The sequence below is a fragment of the Lupinus angustifolius genome, chromosome LG01, assembly GCF_001865875.1.
Source record: "Lupinus angustifolius cultivar Tanjil chromosome LG01, LupAngTanjil_v1.0, whole genome shotgun sequence".
NCBI classification, from domain to species: Eukaryota; Viridiplantae; Streptophyta; class Magnoliopsida; order Fabales; family Fabaceae; genus Lupinus; species Lupinus angustifolius.
Genome location: NC_032009.1, coordinates 31,465,675 through 31,480,265, shown reverse-complemented (window position 1 = coordinate 31,480,265; position 14,591 = coordinate 31,465,675). Strand labels below are relative to the sequence as shown.

At 33.8% G+C, this 14,591-nt stretch overlaps 1 long non-coding RNA gene across 1 annotated transcript in view; it reads right to left on the bottom strand.

Moving 5' to 3' along the window:
* The window catches only part of LOC109343089, an 18,363-nt gene continuing 4,160 nt past the window's right edge, over nucleotides 389-14,591 (bottom strand). Inside the window, exons 2-3 of the long non-coding RNA XR_002107162.1 lie at nucleotides 9,702-9,711; nucleotides 389-467 (exon numbers count right to left, since the gene is read on the bottom strand). This is a non-coding gene — a long non-coding RNA (uncharacterized LOC109343089). The remainder of the gene's footprint in view (nucleotides 468-9,701; nucleotides 9,712-14,591) is intronic.

Sequence of the window (14,591 nt, the reverse complement as noted above, 5' to 3'; positions counted from 1 at the left end):
TACTTCATACTTTATAAACTTTGTAGCTAAATGACAAAGAGCAAAGGTTAAAGCCTTCGTTCACTTACTATCTAAGCGAGAAAGTTTGAAGTTCTGAAATTGAAGCCACATAGAAAAGATATTCATTTGTGGAAGGAAGACCTTCTTTGTTTCATTTTATTCCTTTCTTTGTTTCTTTCTCATTATTATTCAGTTAGTAGAGTTCGTTTAATAACTCATTCACATAGTAAGTGCTTTGGTAACCACTTGTTTAAGTTTAGGGAAATGCTGAGACTTTTGGAAAAGATAACACATGACTTACTATCCCTTTAGTAAAAATAAAAACTCATTTATACTTATTCTTATATGCAGGTTCATAGATACTAGATCGGTCATGAATTGTCTAAGGCTTTGTTTGTGAGTTGAATTTTGAAGAGGAATGAAGAGAAATGGAAGACTTGAGAGCCATGAATACACTTGTGAAATGACTCATAAGCCTTATCTTCCCATTCATTCCCCTCCAAAATCCAACTCCAAAACAAACCCTAAGAGGCCAACAAGCTAACCAATATGCAATGACCTAAATCCAAAAGGCCCAAGATTCGATCCTACCCCATCAAAATCCATCAAGGTCCAGAATTCGGATTATGAAGTAACTTATAAGGGAAGACATCTAAAGATAGTATCTCTAGTCCACCATAAGATCAAACAACGGACACCGCGGATGACTAATTGAAAGGATAAGAGCATGACCTCAACTATTATGTCACTAGACCTTTATTCAACGCAAGTATCATATCCAGTACAAATAGAGAAACTTGTTTAAATTGGAAGTATCATCTTATGTCTAACTACTCTCTAATTTATTGTGTCTAGAATATATTGTCATTTATGAATACTAACTTAAGCGCCAGAGTTCCTTTCAATTTTCCCTCTCAAGGTGGTCCAAGGCTAGTTCTCAGCTTGGTTCAACAATTTTTCAGTACTTCAAGGTCGATCCTCAACTATGTTCATCTTATAGGCATCACTGCCATAACATCCATCCACTAAACACGAAGAACATTGACAGCGCTTCTGGGGTTGGTCCCACGACCACATTGGTCGTTCATATTATTTTATATTAGTAAAAAAAAGAAGAAGTCTCCTCCTAATGGTTTCACCATAACAATCATCTTGAGCGGGAAAACGCATATGGAAAGTTAATTATTTATCAATATTATTATATAACTATTATTATATAAAGGTAAAAACATGTCTAAGTGGTGTTTATGTAATTGAACAAACATGATTTTTATATTTCAACTTTACCCTTACAATTATATAAGTGTAAAATATGTCTAAAGGAAATTCAGATAATTGAACCTGTATAATTTTATTCAATTCCATTTAGTATCCACCATGATATCATTTTCACATTTCAATTTTATTCTTTTGTAACATCCTAATAATAAATACAAGAAATTTCTACATGTTCTTTTATTATTTTCAATCAATGTATCACTACTATTCCATACATTCTCCTGTTTTCCTTCTTCATCACCAAAAAGAACAACTTTGACCACACAAAAAACATCCAATGACACACTAATAATTACTAGAGGCACAAGTTGAGAAATTTATAGAAACTTTGTATTACACTTGATATCAGACAATATAAAAATGTATGTCGATAGACACAAAATACTGGTTGACAGACTAGTATATATAATTATAAATATAAGCATTGTTCGATATTGTGAGCTTATTACTTATAGCTTTTTGATCCACACAATAAGCTATTAGAGTGTTCTATAAATGAAAAATTAGAGGATCTTATAACTTTTAAAAGAGAACTTCAAGCGTTTGAAAATTACATTTTAAAAAATTACTTCAAAGTAACTTTTGAAAGACTATTATCATAATTCATTAATCAATTTTGTCCCTTTAAAATGTACCAAAATTAAATTAATTACACTACACTAAAATATATACTAATAATTATAATTTATCTATAAGTAAATAAGTATATAAATATTTACAAATTAACAATTATTGTAAATAATTACTAATATTTTACTTAATTACATAGATAATTAAATAAATAATTATAAAATTACTAATAAATTTATCAAAATTCATAATATTATTAGAGTAATTACACATACCTCCCATGAGTTTTAATGAAATTACATGAACTACCTCTCCTTTTTTTTGCACATACATAAATCACCTCTAATTTATATATACACATTACATTGACTACTCCTACCATTAGTTGACCGTTAAATAACAATATCATATGCATATCACGTGTCATTTAATAAAAACTTATGACAAAAAAAATACCATTTTTTACTTCATATAAAAACATAACATTTTTTAATATATTACTTATAACTTATTTGATAAAATGCTGAAAAGAATTGCAATGAATATACTACTCTTTTTACATAATTTCATTATTGAGTTAACATGCACACACATTAACAAATATTTGTACTTAAAATAATTATTATCTAACTCTATCTATTACTCGAATCAAACAAAAGATTACTTAATGAATTCAAACCAAAGAAAATAATAATTATACTTCAAATGTTTATTATCCAACTCCAATGCTCACCCTCTATTTTGTGCACCATGATTACAATAATTGTCATTACCAGCATAGTGCAGGGTAAATAATAAGAACGTACATATTTCTTCAAAGTTCAAATGTATCATTATATTGATCAAATCATAATAGTAGCACAACAATAACGCTAAGATGCATGTCTAAGATATATTGTAGACAAAAGTGCAATTAATGGGAGATGATAAATACTGCTAGATCTTCCCTTTCAAATCACTACTCTCTCTTAAACTCATCAAATCTCTATTTAGCATTCTCTTAAACTCCACAAATTAGTACTTTATCCTCAATAAAACACAAGAAACCTCTAGTTTACCCTTGCTTAAACCAATTTCTTAGGGTTAGTTAGCAGTTTTTCTTCTTTCTCTAACAAACTTATCACCCAAATATGAGTCACTCATAAATACTTTGCAGCATTCTCTATCTTCACATTTTCAACTCATTTTCCATGATTTGGTTTCATCAAAGTAACATACGCATGTTTTGGAAAGTTACTATCGCGCACCAATTTTCGGTTACGCAACCTCTTTGAGTCGCCAAGTTGGGTTTTGGAATTTTGATATCCAAGTTCGGGAGTCGATTACAGACCGAGGAAGTATTAGCACCCCGTCCACCCGTAATTAAACGGTACCCTTGCCAATTGTATGATTTAAATGCCCTTAGTTTATTAAAATTTAAATTGTATATAAAACAAAAATATTTATTTTTTATTTTTAAGTCTGACAATGTTACTTGCTCCTACATATACCTAAACATTTTAAGAAATCAAGACTACGTAGTTCAAAATTTTAAATTGGCTTGTTTGAAAGCTAATTAACTCTTTAAAAATGATGAAGCAACAGAAACTAATGTTAGCACTCCATCCCATTTTTAAAAGGTTTGAAAATAAGTATAATATCTTTTTTGAGCTTTTCATTATTAATTTAAGAATTAATATAATTTTTGGTTTTTTATTATTAATTTAGGAATTAATCGAATGAAAAGAAGCGTCAGTAACGCGACCGTTCAAGGATGATATGAAGACAAAAAGTTTTAACACGACTTGCCTCTACCCTTTGATTAATCCCAACAAAGTTATACAATTTTTATAGACTCTCGAGATGTTATAAAATCACTTTTTTGAAGCAAATAGTTTATTATTAAAGACATCTTTATTTTAAATGTTCTATTTTTATTTTAAAAAATACATTTTTATTATTTAATTACAGAAATAAAAAATATTCAACTGAAAAATAAAATAATGGAAATAATAAAGAAAGTTAATTGAGTATTAGCTTTATTAAGATATTATTATCCTTTTTATTATAGTTATTTATTCACAAATAAATATAAATAAAATTAATATTTATTTAATAAAAAATTATTTAGCATTTTAGGTTACCTTCACACAAAAAATAATACATTATCATTGGTGAAACATAATTAATATATCTTCAAAAGAAATGAAAATAAATGCATTTAGAATAAGCAAAAATTAAAATTGTATACATGTTAGTTTTAATCCAGCGCTTAAGATGTCAGTGCGCCTCAGACACGCGTCGCTATAGCACTGGTTGCATTGGGGATGATACCACGTGGTGGAATTTGATTCACTAGACTAAGAGGATGCAGTATCTGTGGACTTGGGTGCAGCGGATTCTGCACTAGGAGGGAAGTGCAGATTTGCTATGGGCGGTACCACGGACGGAGGTATGCGCCTGATCACATGGCGCTCTTTGGTTGGACATGGGATTGGATGCATGGAGACAGTGGTGCGCCTGGTTGCAGCGAATCTGGTCCCGTGGCAGGGACTGGTTCTTGTGTATGTGCCTCTAACGTTGCAACGTAAAATTCTCCTGCGTGTCGCTATCTGATTGGCCACATGCTAAGGCAAGCTGATTGGACAACTACATGTTGCACTATGTCTAGGAATCAAAGGAATTTCATGGTACAACCGTGGAACGTGTTGCACCCGACTGCTTTCTCTCTCTAATTGTTCAGTGTTTTTTTAGCAGAGTTTCTTCTCTCTTTTTTGGAACCCCACATTAACCTAAACTCACCTATTTATAATAAAATTAAGAGTGAATTACACTGACACTCCCTGAATTTTAGTGAAATTACACAAACTACCCCTCACTTTTCTACACCTACACAAACCTCCCATAGTACCTCTGCATAAGAAATAAGTGTAATCTTTTAAACAAAAAATGTGATAAATGCAATTAAGTTAAACAAAACATGATATATTGTGTAGACAAGTCTAAATAAATACAAATCAATGTATCTTTATTATTTTTTCTTACAAAATGCATCAACTATTCTAAAGAAATATTGTTTAAATCGCTCTTATAATATAGTGTAACGAACGAAAAATAATCAAGAAATATTGACTCATATATTATTTGGACATGTCTCCACAATATATCATGTTTTGTTTAACTTAATTGCATTTATCATATTTTTTGTTTAAAATATTACACTTATTTCTTATGCAGGGGTGGTCAATATAATGAAAGTTTAAAAACTAGGGGAGGTTTGTGTAAGTGTAGAAAAGTGAGGGGTGGTTTGTATAATTTCACTAAAACTCAGGAGGTATCGGTGTAATTTACTCTAAAATTAATCTAACCTAATCATCCAAAATTTTGCAAAACTAACTTAATCTACTAACACATAGTCCTAGATTTTATGGGATCTAAACCACCACCAAGTAAGATTTGAATTGGTGTTTTATTATTTTTTAATTCATTATTTTTGCAAAATCCATAAAACCTAATTAAACATTATTTTAACTAATTTTTATTATTTATTTTTTATAAATTCCGAAAAAAAATAAAAATATATTTTTGAATATGTTTTAATTACTTAAAAAATTATTTTCGAAAAAAATAAATAAAATCATTTTATCATTTATTTGAAATTCAAATGGGATATTTAGAATATCCCATATATTTTATTTATCTATTTTTTTTATAAATTTGAATTTAATTATAAAATCAGTAAAAAAACTTTTTTAATTATCTTTTATTTATTCTATAATATAATTTCGAAAAATAAAAATAGGTAAATAAAATAACATTTTCCCCTTTTTTGGAAAATGAGTATGGGTTTTCAGGGGGTCAATTTAATTTAACTTTTCTCTTATTTTGCTATTTATTATTTTTTGAAAATGATATAGGTTTAAAGAAACCTATTTAAAACTAATTAATTTGAAACTTTATATTTATCATTTTTTCTTTTAAAAAATCAAGTGGGGGACTTGAAATAGTCCATTCTAATTATTTAAATTCTAAAAATAAAAAATAGTTTTATTTAGGAAATAATTATTTTGAAAAATATGTTGGGCTTTTTATGGGTCGGACAAAAATGGGTATTCACAGCTGCCCCTCTTTACTAGTTGTTTATCTGATAGCAAGCAAACCGAGGTTTGAGGGATACCATGATAAGTAACTAGTAAAAAAATGAATGCTAATTTTGTTGAGGCTCAGAAGAAGCCTAACTGACTAAATCTTAGTGCTATAAAATATCAAACTTTTTTTATGAGTTGAGCTATCTTCAAGATGGTCTGAGTTTATTCTTGAGAGGTATGATAAAGATGGATATAAACCAAAGACGCAGGTCGGTATACTGTCAGAATTTGGATGACACTAGATATTTTGAATATGTGATGTCATGCTTATGTTTTTCATTTTTGTATGGATGCAAATGCATGTTATGAAATGCTCATGTTTCGTAATTCTATAATTTTTCGACACAGATTGAGTTGTAATTAGTATTCATCACCATTGCTTCGTCACATCTTCAACATTTGGTTATAGATTGCTGTTTGAAGGGAACAACATTGTCTTTCCATACTAGAAGACGACAATTAGTCTTGTCTTTCCGATGTAAAGTGCTTTTCTTCTTTCGAATGTTACTTAATTCAGCATGCTTAAAATTCTTAAGATAGTACAAGTTTAATGAAAATAAGTTATGCAATATTTCATATGTGACTAAAGAAATACAAGTCTGTTTGACTTTTTGTGTTGTGGGTGGAGTGGAGGGAGTTGGTTTTGAATAATTAAACATGTTAGATCACCACTATATAATCATTGATCATCCAAAAATTGCCCCAATATTGACTTACTTTTTGGTCTTCCAAAAGGTTGCGCCAATATTGACTTATTGCCTTATGCTCTTAAGAGACCTTCCAATTTTCTTTTTCTTTTGTCCCTATGTTTTGCTTAGATCGCCTTTTCGGGTTTTCGATCTAACACCATTTATTCATTTCCTTAAGAGAATTTGTGTATTGATCACGCCATGCACAATTTTTTTAATAAAAGTTATTTTGAGTTTGCTTTGGAGTCAGTTATTTGGTACCCTTGGTGTGTAACTCAAACAGTTTGAATCTCAACAAGGACTTTTTGAGCTTGTAACATGGTTTGGTTAGGGGTTTACAAGAAAGAAAAGGATATAAGACTTAAATGATGTGTTTCCCGCCCCAACTTTCTCCATATTCTCCATAATCTTATTTCCAACATCTCCTATATTTCAATCATTGATACGATTTCCATTCCTTTTGGAAAAGGAAGATTTTGTAACCATTCTAGTTGAAATTTTCTTTGATTTGCCCTAAATTCTACCTAAGGTTTATTGAAATTATTAGTAGACTCTTTTTGCAATCAAATTGATCCATTTTTTGATATTTTAAGGATTTGTTGGAAAACTAGGGGTGTTCAAATCCAGACCGGTCCAAAACAAAAACCGCAAACCGATCCAAAGTAGACCGAAACCGCAAAAACCGAATGTATTTGGATCGTATTGGATTTATTTTTTAAGGACCGATCGGTCCGGTCCGGTCTTCGGTTTCACGTCTGGGATCCAGACCGATCCAGACCGGACCGATATTATTAAGTTAACTAAAATATATCACCTAAGCATTAAGCAATAAGCTAAACACAGCAAAAACACATATAAACTGTCGTAACAATATGAATATTGATGTTTCTAATCTTGCTATTAAAAGAATCAAATTTTTCTTCATTGTTCTGGTTACTACCTTGTTGGTGTTGTAGGCTAAAATTGAAGGAATTTATATGTTTATATCTAAAAAATAGACCGATCCAAACCGGACCGAAACCGCATATAATATTTGGACCGGATTGGATCGGACATCTTAATATAAATGGACCGGACCAGACCGAATCGCATACTAATTACGCGTTTGGATCGTATGATTTTTTGCTTAAAAACCGATCCAAATGGACCGTGAACACCCCTAATCTCCCCCTCAAGTGTGAATTCCCATGGAAAACTACCCTTTCCCCGATTTATTGATCTTTTTCGAAGGTGTTGTATTTTTTGAATAAACTTCTTACATTTTGTCTCGGCTCAAAAAGATTGACTAGAGATATCTTCATTGGTGTTTGGAATAATAAAGAAGCCTTGTGTCATCAACCTGACCTGTCTGAGGGTACACACCGTATGAGATTTGTTTATATCATCCTCCTAAGAGAGCACACAAAAGTATGCAAAAATGCATGATCAATACACAAACTTATTCTTTTTTTTTTGTTTTTTTAAAGGTCTCTCAAGCATAATAATTCTTTATGATATCTGAATTTACGGAAAGAGGTAGATCATTTCCGTCCATAGTAGTCAATATCAATGCTCCTCTAGAGAATGTTTTTTTCACCACGAACGGTCCTTCATAATTTGGGTTCCATTTCCCTATATGGTCCTTCTGGATTGGGAGTACCTTCTTAAGCACCAGACCCCCTCTTGAAAGTGGTGTGGCCGAACTTTTTAGCATAACCTCTCACGAGTCTTTTATGGTACAGCTGACCATGACATATAATAGTTAACATTTTCTCTTCTATCATGTTCAATTGGTCGTACCGCGCTTGGATCCATTTTGATTCTTTCAATCCTGACTCTGCCATGATTCTGAGTGACAGATTTCTACTTCAATAGGGAGCACTGCCTCCATCCTATACACTAGCGAGTATGGTGTTGCCCTAGTTGATGTATGTACCAAGGTGTGGTACCCATGTAGAGCAAAAGGTAACATTTCATGCCAATCCTTGTATTTTACTACCATCTTTTGAACAATCTTCTTAATATTCTTGTTTGCTGCTTCTACTGCTCCATTAATCTTAGGGCGATAAGGCGAGTGATGAACAATATATTACACACTATTCATAACCTTAATTTAGCATGATTGATGATTCTTGGTGCCTAATGGACTTTGGTTCACATGGTTTAGTGTTTTAGACTTTATTGGACTAATATTCCTAAAATGAGTTAATTTAGGATTATTTATCCTGATTAAATCTATTATCATTTTCAGATCATATTTGGCACCAATGACATTTTGGTCATGATGGAAGTGGAGGATATGTGTTGAAGTGAAGATTGTATTTTTATTTTGGGAGTTTTTATTTGTAATGTTCAGTTTTAGTTTTGGTCCCATTGTTTAGGGCCCATTTTCGGTTTGACTCTTTGTAAAAGAGGGAACCCGAATTCTACTCTCACTCTCTACATTCACTCATTTTAGAATTTCATTTTCTCCTCTTTTGCTTTGCTAGGGTTTCACATTTTCTTCATTTTCGGTTTTCATTCATCTTCTTCATTTTTCGGTTTCTTTCTTCCACTCAATGGAAGGCTAAACTTGTAGACTAAATTCCTTTGGTAATGTATCACAACTCTTGAGGTTTTGTTATTAATGCATTTTCGGTTTCTTTATTGTTGATTTTTTCTATGTTAGAAACTGGTTTATGAGTTTATCTTTGCTTAGTTGGTTTACTCTCTAGTGCATAATTTGCTTAGTTCGTGTGAATTTGTTAATTGTTTCATGCTTATGCTGATTTCGCTTAGTTAGAGGCTTAGGTTTTGGAACTTTGAATTAATTATTGCTTAGTTAATTGATTCTCAACAAATTCGGAAGTTAATGGTTGGAATCTGAAAATAATCTTTTGAAACCGAGGATTGAGTTGTGAACAAACGAACCAAAGGGATTTAGATGTTTTATTACATTGCTTAACTACTGTTTCTGAATTTGATTTATGTCCATACTATCCAACAACAAAAACCCTATTATGTATGTGAGTATAAGGTGTTTGAAGCTTTGCTTGAAAGATAATCTTTGGGAAACGACCTAGGAGTCACTTCCTAGTACTGTAGTTTTTAATTGTTATATTATTTGTATCAGGTACGACCTCGATTAGCAAGGATGTGTGATGCTTGATTTTTAATTCACTACACATCTCAATCATCATTTTATTGTTCAGGTTGGTGGCATTGTTCGTGATGATTTTGCTGGGTAATCCATATCTACACACCAACTTCTTCTTGATAAAACGGAGTACCACTGTCCTAGTAACATTGGCATATGAACATGCCTCAAAACACTTCGTAAAGTAGTCGATGGATACAAGGATGAAGCAATTCCCATTAGAAGCTTTTGGCTCTATTGGTCTGAATAATTCCTCCTACAATATTTCTATGAGGGTCTGAACAACATGGAGAGGAATATCATTGATGCTGTTAGTGTGGTGCACTTGAGGATATGACCCCTTTTGAGGCTAGAGGTTTGATTGAGAAGATGTCTTCCAACTCTCAATAGTTCAGTGCAAGATGTAGTGATGATATAGTGGTCGGGGGTGTCAATGATGTTGGGACAAATTCGGTGAGGCAAGATAAACTTGAGAAAAATTGACTCCCTAGCTACCTTGGTCATTCAACTTGCCATGAATCACCAGAAACCTCCACTTGCAGCACGAGTTTGTGGCATTTGCACTACAACTGACCATTATGCTGATGTTTGTCCTTCTCTCTTAGAGTTCGAAACTGGTGACCATCCTGAGGCCTATGCTGCAAATATTTACAACTACAACAACAAAATTATGATCCTTCATTAAGCAGATACAATCCTGGTTGGAGGAATCATCCGAATCTTAGATGGTCTGAACCTTCATAGCCTCATTCACGGCCACCATTTTAGAATAGTAATGCTGCACAAATTAGACCATATGTGTCTCCTCCAATCCAATAGCAGAGGCAACAATAAGTGAACAGTAATCATGCTCATGTATCTAGTGAACCTTCATTAGAAGAATTGTTGAGGCAAATGACATTGCAAAATATGCAATTCCAGCAAGAGACCAGAGCTTCCATTCAGAGACAAGAGTCCTCCATTCAGAATTTGACCACCCAAATGGGACAAATGGCTACTTCATTAAACACATTGCACTCTCAGAATTCTGATAAGTTGACTTCCCAAACTGTGGTCAACCTCAAGAATGTGAGTGTCATCACTCTAAGGTTAGGCAAACAGATTGAAGTTGATCTAGCTGCATAAAAAATGAAGCAACCGATTTTACAAGAGACTGAGAACACTAGTGAACAAATTCTTGCTAGTGAACCTTCCACAAGTGTTGCAAAACCATCTTCCATTTCTCTTCCATTTCCTCCAAGATCCATTCAAAGTAAAAATATGGAAGAGGTAGACAAGGAGATCTTGGACACATTTAGAAAGGTAGAGGTGAACATACCTTTACTTGATTGAATCAAACAAATTCCAAGACACGCAAAATTTCTAAAGGAGTTGTGCACTCACAAGAGGAGGCTCAAAGGTAATGAGAGGATCAGCTTGGGCAGAAATGTTTCCGCACTAACAGGTAAACTTGTTCTTCATATTTTTGAAAAATGTAAGGACCCAGGTATACTTGTCGTGCCTTGCATAATAGGTAATAGCAAATTTGAGAATGCCATGCTAGATCTAGGTGCTTCGATTAATGTTATGCATATGTCTATTTTGATGTCTCTTTCACTTGGACCTATGCAACCCACTAGGGTAGTGATTCAATTAGCAAACATGAGTACTGCCTACCCTGCTGGTTTGAGGATGTATTGGTTCGGGTTGGTGAACTTATTTTTCCTGCTGATTTTTATATTCTCGATATGGAAGAGAGATCCTCCCGTAACACAGTTCCTATTATTTTGGGGAGGCCATTTTAGAGAATAGCCCGAACCAAGATAGATATCCATGCTGAAACATTGTCTATGGAGTTTGGTGATATTGTGGTCTGATTTAATATTTTTGATGCTATGAAGCATTCATTTGAGGACCAATCTGGGTTTCATATTGATTTACTTGATGAGTTAACTAATGAGCATATGTCTGATTTTCTTAATGATTTTGATTCTATGTCATTGATAGACTCATACACTTGTCATATATGCACTGATTCTGAAATGTGTAATTCTTATATTGATGAGTTTCTGCATATTTCTGTTGTTGAATTAGATTGCACTAACCCAATTGTTGTAGACATCATTCATCAATCTGATTTACTTGTTCAGGTGCAGGCTGCATAATCTATGTCTACTACTTTGGTTCCATCTATTTTACAGGCACTTGCGTTGGAGCTTAAACCTTTGTCTGAAAACCTCAAGTATGCTAACTTAAAGGATGATGAGAAGCTCCATGTTATTGTTTCCACTTCCCTTGATGCTGATCAAGAGGAGAAGTTTTTGCAAGTGTTAAAGAAGCATAAGAAGGCAATTGGTTGGAACCTAGTTGATATTCCTGGTAAGGCAACCACAAAGGAGACTCAATCCAGTCATCCTTGAGGTTTTGAAGAAAGAGGTCACAAAGCTTCTTCAAGCTGGGATCATATATCCCATTTCTGAGTCATTGGGTGAGCCCAGTTCAAGTTGTTCCAAAGAAAACATGAACTACAATGGTGAGAAATGAGAGAGATGAGTTGATTCCTACGAGAGTGCAGAACAATTGAAGAGTCTACATTGATTATAAGAGGCTCAACCAAGCAACAAGAAAAGATCACTTTCCTTTGCCATTTATTGAACATATGCTTGAGCGCTTAGCAGGTAAGTCTCATTACTGTTTTCTTGATGGTTTTTATGGGTACTTCTAGATCCATATTGCTCATGAGGATTAGGAGAAGACCATATTCGCCTGCCCCTTTGGCACTTTTGCCTATAGGAGGATGCATTTTGGCCTATGCAACGCCCCTGGTAAATTCCAACGATGTATGGTGAGTATTTTCAGTGACTATTTAGAGAATGGCATAGATGTGTTTATGGATGATTTCATAGTTTATGGATCTTCATTTGATGTATGTTTGTATAGTCTAGATAGAGTTCTTCATAAATGTATCGAAACTAACCTTGTTCTGAATTACAAAAGATGTCATTTCATGGTAGAGCAGTGCATAGTTTTGGGGCATGTGATCTCAAATAGGGGAATCGAGGTAGACCCTTCCAAGATAGATGTTATTTCATAATTGCCTTACCCCTCTTGCGTGCAAGAGGTTCGTTCTTTTCTTGGTCATGTAGGTTTCTATCGCAAGTTCATTAAAGATTTTAGCAAGAAGGCTCTTCCACTATCCAACATGTTGCAAAAGGAGGTGGTCTTTGATTTTGATGAGAGATGTATGGAGGCATTCCATTGCCTAAAGACAACCTTGACCACCACTCATTTTATCCAGACACCTGATTGGACAGTCCCTTTTGAGCTAATGTGTGATGCTTGTAATTATGCATTGAGGGTTGTCCTTGCTAAAAAAGTGGACAAACTGCCTAGGGTAATTTATTATGCTTCCAGGACTTTAGATGTTGCACAAGTAAATTACACCACATCTGGAAAAGAGCTTTTAGCTATTGTATTTGCTCTGGATAAGTTTAGGTCTTATTTTCTTAGTTCTAGAATTGTTATTTTCACTGACCATGCAGCTTTGAAGTTCCTATTAAAGAAGGATGATTCCACATCAAGGTTGATTAGATGGATGCTCTTACTCCAAGAGTTTGATTTGGAGATCCGTGACAAGAATGGAGCACAAAACTTGGTGGTTGACCACTTGAGCAGGATTGAGGGAGTTATTGATAAGATGCATATCAGAGATGATTTTCCTGATGAATAGCTTTTGGACATTTCTATTTCTTCCCCACCCATTGGTTTGCCAATATCGTAAATTATTTGGTGGCATCTGTTTTTCCTCCACTTGCATCTAGAGCTCAAAATGATAAACTTAAGAGTGATGCTAAATATTATGTTTGGGATGATCTGTATTTGTGGAGATTGTGTATTGACCAGGTTACTAGAAGATGCATTCCAAATCATGAGATTGAGTCAGTACTTTAGTTTTGCCATTCTTCTGCAGTGGGTGGCCAACTTAGTACCCAAAGGATAGCACGAAAGGTGCTTGACTCTAGATTTTATTGGCCCACTATCTTCAAAGATGCATGGAGGATTTGTAGCACTTTTGAGCAGTGTGAGAGAGCAGGTGGTAACCTATGTTGTTTTGTGAGTTGTTTGATGTTTGTGGTATTGATTTCATGGGTCCATTTCCTGTTTCTTTTGGCTTTTACTATATTCTGCTTTCTATTGATTATGTTTCTAAATGGGTGGAAGCTAAGGCCACCAGGACTAATGATGCTCGGGTTGTTATGGATTTTGTTAGGTCTCATATTTTTTGCAGGTTTGGCATACCCAGAGCCATTGTTAGTGACCAAGGCACCCACTTTTGCAATAGATCCATGCAAACTATTCTCAAGAAATATGGGGTTGTTCATAGAGTTTCCCCTCCTTATCACCCCCAATGTAATGGGCAAGCAGAGATTTCAAACAGAGAGATAAAGAGGATTTTGGAGAAGATGGTGCAGCCTAATAAAAAGGATTGGAGCAAGAGACTTGATGATGCTCTTTGGGCACATAAGACTGCTTATAAGGCACCCATAGGGATGTCCCCTTATCAGGTTGTCTTTGGTAAAGCATGTCATCTTTCCGTAGAGATAGAGCATCGTGCATGTTGGGCTGTGAAAACTTGTAACTTGACTCTTGATGAAGCTGGTGAAGAAGAAAGCTCCAATTGAATGAACTCGATGAGATCCGCTTAGAAGCATATGAGAACTCTAAGTTCTACAAAGATAAGACCAAAAGATTCCATGATAACTTGATTTCTAGAAAGGAATTTTTGGTTGGTCAAAAAGTGTTGTTGTACAACTCTAGGCTTGGACTCATGAG